This window comes from Lampetra fluviatilis, chromosome 20, assembly GCF_964198595.1.
Source record: "Lampetra fluviatilis chromosome 20, kcLamFluv1.1, whole genome shotgun sequence".
Taxonomy (NCBI): Eukaryota; Metazoa; Chordata; class Hyperoartia; order Petromyzontiformes; family Petromyzontidae; genus Lampetra; species Lampetra fluviatilis.
Genome location: NC_136294.1, coordinates 8,216,154 through 8,226,689, shown reverse-complemented (window position 1 = coordinate 8,226,689; position 10,536 = coordinate 8,216,154).

Below are 10,536 nucleotides of genomic sequence, written 5' to 3'. Positions count from 1 at the left end.
ACTGCTATGAGAGCGTTTGTCGTGTGACAGTCAAACTGATGTATATAATGGTTGGAGCTGGAATTTTAGCTCATTTAAGTGAAAACGCAAATTTGATATGGCATGAACTTTTTAATGCAGTTACCAGACTGAGACCATCAACCCACTACGCTTTGTGAACCAGCTCAATCAAGGGGGGAGTAAGGGAGGGTGGTCGCCCATATTTTGAACTAAAGACCCCAGCGGTGCTGAGCTCACTGCTCTGTCCTCTGAGCCATCCAGCCACCTCAGCACTTTAATTTTGACTGGCACATCATTATACACGATGTCAACACGTATGTGAATATAATCACTCCGATAACTGTAAGTGAAGTTGAAGGCGACGAAGGAGCAGCCCGGCGGTCGCTTGCTTACGCCACTGCTGACGAAAGAGCCGACGTGAGAGAGAGTTCAAAAGAACCCCTCTATGGAGAGTATTTTCCCCACCCTTTACCCCACCATGTGACCTGCCGAGTGACTAACTGTGGTGTACCCATTTTTACTGCTGGGTGGACAAGGGTTGGGGGATTTAAACTAAAACTAAACTATTTATTTTTTATTTTACCAGGTAAGGCCTACTGAGACATACAGCTCTTTTTCGGAAGCGACCTGACCACAAATGATAGCTCAACGAAGTGGCTTATCACGTGGACATTTATAGCAGCCAAATACTGTAAACGCACGTTCATAAATAGGGAGGGAAAAACCGGAGGACCCGGAGAAAAATCCACGCGACCATGGGGAGAGAGAGAGAGACACATGCAAACTCCAAATATACAGCAGGCATCAGGTCGGGATTGAACTCACGACCTCCTGTATACCAAGCAAGGTAGTTAACATCTCGCCACCGTGGCAGATTTAGGAAACAATGCCTCTTGCTTCAACTGCGGCGACGGAAGGTCGAACCGGCAAATCTTTGGGTTGCGTTCCCAGCGCTAACCATCACGCTCGCTGCTGGTTGCATCGCAACCCTAAAACATTACAGCTTCGTGTTGACGGGAACGCAGGTGCTGTCGCAGGACAACGGGGACGCCCTTGGGGACGAGATAATTCTGCTGTCGGACGCCGGGGACACGACGAACGAGAACTGCCTGGAGACCGTGCAGCAGTGCCAGTGTGTGGTGCACACCATCGCGCTGGGCAACACCCCCACCCAGGAGTTTGAACAGCTGTCTGCTATCACAGGTGAAGCGATGCAATGCACAACGGCCATGGAACGGCCAAACAGCTAAAAATAATTTGCATGGTGAAGGTAAATATCCATTTCCCTCCATCCTAATGTTGCTTGCTCACGTCATTGCTGGCGGAAGGGCCTCAACCATACGGAGCTCAAGACAGCCCCAGCCTAGAGGGTACTTGGCCTTCTCTTCCACGCTAGCCAGACCTGGAAGAGGTGGGAGTAGCTGCACTCTATTGGACCGCACGCGACCTACCGATTGATTAAAAGCTATACTGCTGAGTTGACAGAGGCGGGGAGGGATTCAAGAAACTTGCACCATTGCTTATAAGGTCGCACTCAACGTGCTTGCCACAAATGAACCACGATACCTTGCTGATCTCGTCAAGGAGCATACAACATCACGCAAACTCCGATTCGCCTCTCAGCGGCGTTTGGCTAACCATTGAACAAAGACGGTCACTGCATAACGCGCGCTTTCAGATGCGCTTCTGCGGACGTCTGGAACGCTCTTCCTTCCGATATTAGGAAGCCACTGGAGCTATGCACTTTTAAATTTAGATTGAATACGAATTTCTTTAGATTCGATTTTTGTGTTTAGTTTGTTGTTATTCCCCCGCACCTCTGATTCGCACAGTTGGTTATGTACGGTGTGATACAAGTTCAACATGCAAACATACAACTGGAACATCAAATCTAACCACCGGACTGCAAGTCCAGTTTGCTAACCATCACATCACGGCAGCATCCCAGTGTCGCACGGAGTCATCGGCTCCCATTTCGCGTCCTCTCTTCCCGTGATTGGGTGCATCTCGACCATCTTGTGGCCACTTAAAAAAAAAATTCTAACCGTGTTAGAAATTTCTGCCTTGTGGAAATTGGACAAGGGAAGGATGTGGAAACGTTGGTCAGTGCAGAGGCGTGTGGCTCTGTACACTGGCAATTGGCATGCAGCAGAATTCAAATTCGGCTCCTCCTGGTTACAAAGCAGGTGCTAATCTGCCGAGCCATCACACCGCCAGCGTGTGGGCATTTGAGCGAGAATTATCTAAATTAAAAATCAACCCCATTGCAAGGAAAATGGTAATGTTATTGGTCTTCTCAATATATTCAGAGCAGGTCATTTAAAATAACGCCCAAATCGCCACACTATTTTACATTACTTGAAGTTTCATATATGGTTCTTTTATGTAGGTTATTAAATAGCTTGGTTATTTATGTATAACGGTAAAATAGGGTTGTCTGCTTTTTACACCTTTCAATATATTTCCTATCATGGACTTTGGTCAACGGTTTAATCATTCGTTACATCATTTTGATTCGATTGTTGTGTGTGTGTGTTATTCCAAAACAAGTTTGTGTTCCTTTATTTGTTTTTACATCTTTACTTTAAATGATTAGCTCTCGCGAATTTCTCCACCGCGATGAAAACGCGCGTTCAGGTGGACTGCAGCTCTTCGCGACAGACAACGTGGACAGCAATGGACTGATGGACGCCTTTACTATGACCGGCAATCGAGACGGAAACTGGGAGAGCATGGTCATCCAGGTGATGGCCTTCAGTGCGAGCACGCGAAGACCCACCATCGGCGGCGGCCGCAATGCTGCCCGTCGAATGAATAAATCATCCCAGACGATAATGACGACCTTCAAATGCTCTTTCGTTAAAATGCGCTTGACAAGCTGTACATGAAATATTAACGTCAACATGTTCTGTGCGTGCGTGAGTGTGCGTGCAGGTACGTAATCGAGGGTGATCGTCAAATAAATCCCAATAGTTACGTGTTCTATTAATACGCAATGTTTCATATATTGAAACGTTAATGTTTTTAATGTATTGAGCTATTATTGGGTGACATTCCAAGATGGCAATTTGTTTTCTTTCCTAAAGTATTTTGTTGAACAAGCGACAAGATGGTATCTTCAAACCAGACACTTTATGACCACCCTGTGTAGTGCTGTGCGTGCATTTACAAGTACAAATAAATGTGTCTGGAGCTCACCAAAGCTCGCAATTAAGTACGATTAACACAACGACAGCTCTTTTCCATTTATTGTATGTTTAGCTGGAGAGCAAGGCCTTCATGATGGATGTTGAGGAACACGTACAAGGAACAGTGTACCTCGACAGCACGATTGGAAACGACACCAAGTTTGTTGTGACAGAGGTCACACACGGAAGTCTGAGGATTCTCATCACCAGCCCAAACGGCAGGGTCTATAACACTTCCGACTTCAATATCGATGCTAATTTCAACACATCACGCCTTACAATCCCAGGCATCGCCAAGGTGAGTGAAACCATATTTTGCCTGCGCTCAGACCTTGCCAAAGCACATTATTATTATTATACCCCACTGAATATATCAACATGCACAAATCAGTCTGAAATGCTGACGCCCTCTGCATGGCTACAATCTCCAGGTTAAACAAAACTGTTCAAATAGCCCTCAGTTTTGCCTATACATTACCCTTTAAAACGCACCAAAAATCACAAATACAAACGCGGTAAAAACGGATAGAGTGTACAATGTACAAATATACATGCAATACAAAAAAATACAAGCGTCATGTCAATGTGTAATGTGAGGACAATATCCGGGTTGCTGTTGGATTACACCTCGTATGATGATTGGCTCTGCCGGTCCTGGCCCATAGCCAATGGGGAGAAGTCTAGGGGCGTGGCCCTGACGTAATGGGAAGGTGACATCTGTAAGTAGAGGATTGGTTCTGCTGGCTTTAGCCACAGCCAATGGGGGGACGAGTCAGGGGCGTGGTCCTGGGAGCGTACTATGGAGTCTAGAAGATTCCATACAGGCTAACCAGGATTGGTGGAAAGGTACCACGTGACCTAGGTATTAAAAGGGGAGGAGACGAACAACACGTGGTCAGATCTGGAACGAACGGAGGGTGAGGCCACGCTGGAGCGGGGTCCAGGCTGCCACGTGGCCGCGCGTGTCTCTCTCTCTCTCCCTCTCACGCTGTCTGTCAGCAGCGTGAAGGAGTAAGATGGGAGTGTTGTGAACGAAAGACAAATAAAGACCGGATTCCAGAAGTCGCTTCCACGACCTTTATTACAAATGCATGGCAGCTTGAGGACAGCGGTGCATGGCGTGGCTCGCACACTGTGTCATGAGCCTGGAAACCCGAGTTCGAATCCCAGTCACGGCTGTCATCAGCGGCGAGTGATAACTGAACCGGTCCTGGGCCCCCCTCTACACCAGCCTGATTAGCGTGGCGTCGTTGGTGAAACATCCCCCACGACTGACACAGTGTGTTTGAAGCCTTCATTCAGGGTTGAAAATGATAAATTGCTACATGGCAGCTAAATACAGATGTACAAATTTCGATTTAAAGCTTTCGTGACTGCAGGGATTCATCTTCTTGGTTCTTTCGGTAAAGTCATGTAGAAGGGAAGTAATAAAATAACAAAAATAAAACATAATTAAATAAATCTCACGACGTTTCGGCCACAGGTCTGTCGCGGAGACAGCTGTCTCCCCGACAGACCTGGTCTTCACCTGAGGACGGCTGCTTGCGTTGTGGCCGAAACATCGTGAAAATTATTTTATTATGTTTTATTTTTATTATTTTATTACTTCCCTTCTACGTGACTTTACCGAAAGAACCAAGAAAACAGATGTACAACTCAAGTTTTCACTCATTAATTCAGACCCAGCCTAAGGAACTGTGTTGGCAGTGATGTACAACCACAGGCAAATAAAGACCTCACCACTTCCATCACTAACGATGCCTTTAAATAGATTATACGAGCAACTAACATTTCTGGCAATAAACTTTCTTCCTTAACATTTGGCAGAAGAGCCGTTTGGTCAAAGTGTTAGCCCACTATGATTTTTTTTTCTGTTTAAAGACAGAGCTAATAATGACGAGAGTGGCGATTAACATCAAAGGATCTGATTTGCAGAAATAAAATCCAGGAAAATTATGTTAAAACCAGTGGTGTGGCCATTTTTCTGCCATTAAGTGCCCGACGCTACCTTTGCACCAACACACGATTTGTGCCCCTAAATATTTAAACTGTGCTAACATTATAACAACATCAAACGGAATACATGCGATCTAATCAGATCTCAGAAGCTAACCAAATTTGAGCCTGGACAGTACTTGGATGGGCAACTCCCATGCTTAAAAAAACAGGAGTTAAAGGCGGTTTAGGGGTCACTTTGGGGGCAGTGGAGCAAACTCCATTGTTGGACTATACTGTGCTCCCGTGTCTGCTCCCCACCTTCGCCGACCCGCAATGACCAGTGTGGTGAAGTATTGTCAAATTACGCTAATAACCTGCATGCTGTTTGAAGGCCCTCATCCGCCACTGGATTGACAAAAGGGCTACACTCACCACTCTAACACAACATTCATATAGAGACAAAGATCCCCGGTGTAGCCTGAACAGGCTGTTGGCACGAGCGCTGTTAGCGAGCACCTGTGAAGGCCAGCATGGCACACACCTTACCAGGTGCTCATTTGAGGCTGAGTCAAACTTACACACATTGCTCACACACACACACACACAGGTACACACATCATTTACACAAATGCACAACACACCACACACATATATACACCGTTGAATGAATAAATATGAAGCTCAGCTGACATGGAATTACTCTCTCTCTATACAGGCAGTGGTGGCGCGTTCACCGCTTGTTGAGGTTCATGGATCGAATCCTGCAGGCTGCCCTGGTTATTACTGCGGGTGTATTAGCCGTAAAATATGTGCCGCCTGCTTCACAGTTAATGTTAAAGATCCCGTGACATCATTCGGCAAGAGAAGGCCATTGTGTGCCAGCGCAATGATCCAAATTTTTCAAAATTGTAGAAATTAAATTTTAATTACTCAATCGGGATTACACAAAGCAACATCGCCCCCTACTGTGAAACTACTGCAGACTGTGTCTCTGAAATATAGCGCTCAAATGTAACGCGTAACTTCGTGATAGCCTTGCAGTACAAGAATGACAGTACCAGTACCAAATGTACTAAATTATTATTATAACTACAACAGCAGTGGTTAATTCATAATAAAAACTAATTTGGGTGAGATTGCATGAGTATAAATGTGTTGTTAACCCCCCACCACTCGACACAGCCAATTAGTAAGGTTTGTCATGGAAAAAAAGTTTCAATTTGTAAATACTTCAGCACACCGGTGTGTTGGAGAGTAAACCCACAACATTCACAATTTGAGTACGACGTTTCACTGGTGATTACAACCTGCCGTCAGAAACTTTATTAATTGGCTGCGTCAGGTGGAGGCGGGTTAACGACACATTTACACCCCCCACAAAAAAAACCCTTTATCAAGAATAATATTTCTATTTAAAGCTTTCGTGACTGCAGGGATTCATCTTCTTGGTTCTTTTGATAAAGTCACCTAGAAGGGAAATAATAAAATAATAAAAAAACGAAACATTCAGACGCTGCCTTTCCGGCAGACCTGTTCCTCACCTTAGGACGGCTGATTGCGTTGTGGCCGAAACGTCGTGAGAATTATTTTATCATGTTTCATTTGTATTATTTTATTATTTCCCTTCTACGTGATTTTACCGAAAGAACCAAGAAGAAGAATAATATTGCTCGCGAAAGGCCACGCGTCGGATTGTGCAGTGGCTAAATGAACACCTTCACGACGCCGGCTGTCGTTCTCCAGCCAGGCCCGTGGAGCTACTTCATCGTGAACGGCGGACAGGCGCGCACCCTGCTCACGCTGGCGGTCACGAGCCGCGTCGCGTCGCCCACCGTGCCGCCCATCGGCGTCACGGTGCGCGTGAGCGGCACGGAGAAGGCCGCGGCGCAGCGGCGGCCCATGTCGCTGCACGCCTTGGTGGCGCAGGGCTTCAGGGCCATCAGCGGGGCCAACGTCACGGCGGTCGTCGAGGTGCCCGGCGTCGACGCCTTTCACCTGCAGATGCTCGACAACGGCGCAGGTGCGGTGGTGGGGTGGGGAGGTCGGAGTCGCGCAGTCCGTCCAAGGCGGGGTAACACGGCCGTGAGCGGGCCAGACGCGCGCAAACTTAACTCACTCGTTTGCGTGTGGACTGGGCACCTCCTGCAACCAGTTGCGAGCGGTCATGCAACTGGGTGCTCACGGTAGAGCGAGGCTCGACGTTCGCGGGCAGTCGGTCTGCGGACTGTGATTGCTTGTTGCGATTCTACGGTAACGCCGTTTAATATTCCTTGTTGCGCAACGGCTCGCCGAGATGTGGCCAAAGCGGCCACGGGTGATTAAGTTGCACAGTTTTTGAGAGAGGTTAGGTTGCACAACCTCTCTCACAATGAATGAGGATCCGGCTCTCGTCGGCTGTGTAAAGCCACAGGGAGCACCTGGGTCTAAAGTGAGGCACCCGCCATGTGGCCATGTTGCACAGGGCGTGACGATGGCTGCCACCTTTGAGGCACAAAAAAATCCATAACGTATCATGGGAAGAATATCCCTCAGAACTGGAGGGTCGATGTGCAATTAGATGCATTGTCTTTAATGACTAGCAAAAAAACTGTGACTTTTTCATGGTCCGGGGAGACTTACAGATGTTTCCAGGACAGCTGCCTCAAAAATAAAAAGATCCTTGTAAAGCCAGCACAGGTGTCAAATCTACATGGGTCCCTTGCTAGTGGAATAACATGGGGTCCCCTGTCCCATTTCGTCCCTTTTCATAGCCCTGTGTTCTGAGCCCAGCCATCCCATAGCTCCCACTGCAGTTACATCGCCTGCACACTTGATCGCCTTGCCAGTGGTTGCCGCCCTGTCACTGGGCGATTCTAAAACTAACTAAAACTCAACTTTTTATTTTACCAGGTAAGGCCCACCGAGCTATAGAGCTCTTTTTAAGAAGCGACCTGGCCACAAATTATAGCTCATCGAAGTAGCATACCGTGTGGAAATTTATAGCAGCCAAATAGTCTAAACGCGTGTTGATTCTAAATGCTGAGGGACAATCCAGAGGACCCAGAGAAAAATCCACTCGACAACAGAGAGAACATGCAAACTCCAAATATACAGGCATCAGGGTTGAGATGGAATCCACGACCTTCTGTACACCAGGCGAGGTAGTTAACATCTCGCCACCTCAATGGATTTAAGAAACAATGCCCCTTGCTTCAACTGAAGTTGATGTAGCGTCACTCCTGTGGCATCGTGAGCTGCTGTTTTTCAAAAGACAGCATAGGTCAAAGCTTCAAATGAAAAAAACAGATCCAAGGCACGCTTCCTGACGTGGGCAATTAATACAAGAGAAGCCAGGGACAAACTAGTTTGAGTCGGGATAGGCTACGGCTGACGCCCAGGCTTCCTGTTTGGCCAGCTTACAACATGCGCCATGCAGCACGTCTATACACCATCCATTCGATACTATTTAATACCAAAGGGGCTCAGGCTGTTGTAATTACAGCTTGCAGCCTGTTCTCAGTAACCCATACCCTGCTATGTTCACATACGACGTTGGCTTCAGGCCCATTTTGACTATACAATTATAAACCCATTTAAAACCCCTTTTTTAATGTTTTTTTCTTCCTCCCCCCCCCACTGTGACTCGTTAATCGGCTATGACCGTGAGGTCGGGAATGCGGGGTCGTTATGAGACAGGTTTTTTGGCCACGTGGGTAACCACTCTTCGAACTGCAGTGCGTGGCGCATAGAGGACGTTTCCTTTCGGCTTGGCGTCCCAGGATACGATTCCACGCGTTTAAATTATACATCGCAGAATCTCAACCCATCATTCATGTGAACTTAAAATGCAAGAATAAATTAAGATTGTTTTTTTGTTTTTTACGTGCGTCGTGGAAAACGGCAAACTGGAATGACTGTGAACGCGTCTAATTTATTGCAATTACAACTTCCACCGAACACGAACCTGAGCGAAAAATTGTGCTTCTCCCAAACGATGCTCGGTGAAAAGTGATGGATTCAAGGTCTCGCGACGCGCTCAGAATTGTATTGTCACGCGTAAAATACGCGTTGAAAAAATAAAGCTGTAAATTCACGAGTTGTCTCATTTTCAGGGGCGGACGTGATAAAGGATGACGGGGTTTATTCCCGATATTTTACTCAAAACAGCGACGCTGGCTCTGACCAATACAGCTTTAAAGTCATCGTGCAAGGATGGAGGAGCCAGACGCGATTTTCAGAGAGATTCAGTCTCAAAAGCAGTTTCATTCCTGGAATACAAAACGAGAATGGTAAGGCTATACTATCGCGCCGCCCTTTCGTTTGACACGTTTAAACCAAGCGCGTTCGGCTGTGCCGTATTTTTCACAGCTGACCTTTTTAAACATTCATAACGCGTAGCTTTTTTTTTGTCAATGCCGTGGACTAATGATTCGTTTTAACCTTTAAAGAAGTAGCGACGAATGTAAGTAAAAAAAAAAATGCTCTTTTGTAATACAGCAGTCGCTCTTGGAAAATTGGCACACTTTTTTATACAATGCATTTCTACGAACATCCTAAGTCTTTGAGAGCCTTGGAAGGGAAATGGCGTGACAATATGACTGATTACAACTGATTCCATGTAAAATGCGAGTTATACAACTGGTACAGGCTTAATTTAGGTGACACTTAGTCATTGCTGATGTAGAGTATTCGTATTTACTGACCCTATGCTGTCAACAATAGAGAGCATTGGAATGTGCCATCTTTGAGAGCAAGGTCACTGGAGGTCAAAGACACTCTGAGGATAAGAAGATGCATTTGTTTTCTATTTGTGTGAGGTAATGACCTGGCCGCTAGGTGATTTACGATTGCAGATATGAGAAGTTGAATGTAATGGCCCACATATAGAGAGATGCATACACGAAGTCACTTCCAGTTGTGCCATACGTATAGTAATGTTACATCTGACACAAGAAGACAATTTTACACAAGCCGGTATGATATTACAACACATAGCAGACATTATTGTTGTTATTATTACCAAGGCTTATTTCGCCAGACCAATGCTCCCATATGATTACTGCCCGTGGTTCGCACAGCCAGCTTAAGCCAGATTGATCAATATGAGGATTCAATGTTAATTCCTGAGGCTGATACAGCCATACCAAGGCCTGATTATGATTTTTAGGGTTTTTGGTCATTGCGTGAGGCTCAGAGCTAAAACGTCTTTAGGATACATAAGGGTTCCAGTGTTCTAAACAAACGCTGTGTACGCGTCAATGGGGATATTCCATCTCAGGTGTATTGTCGAGGTACAGTAATATATTTTTTAAAAATAAAATAAAATGAATTGCCCAGCCTCACGGAGACAATATCTGCGAGCGGCACAGCCGTAGGCACTCACCTCGGTACACAGACACACACAGTGAGTCGGGTCGCGCCTACTCGTGCT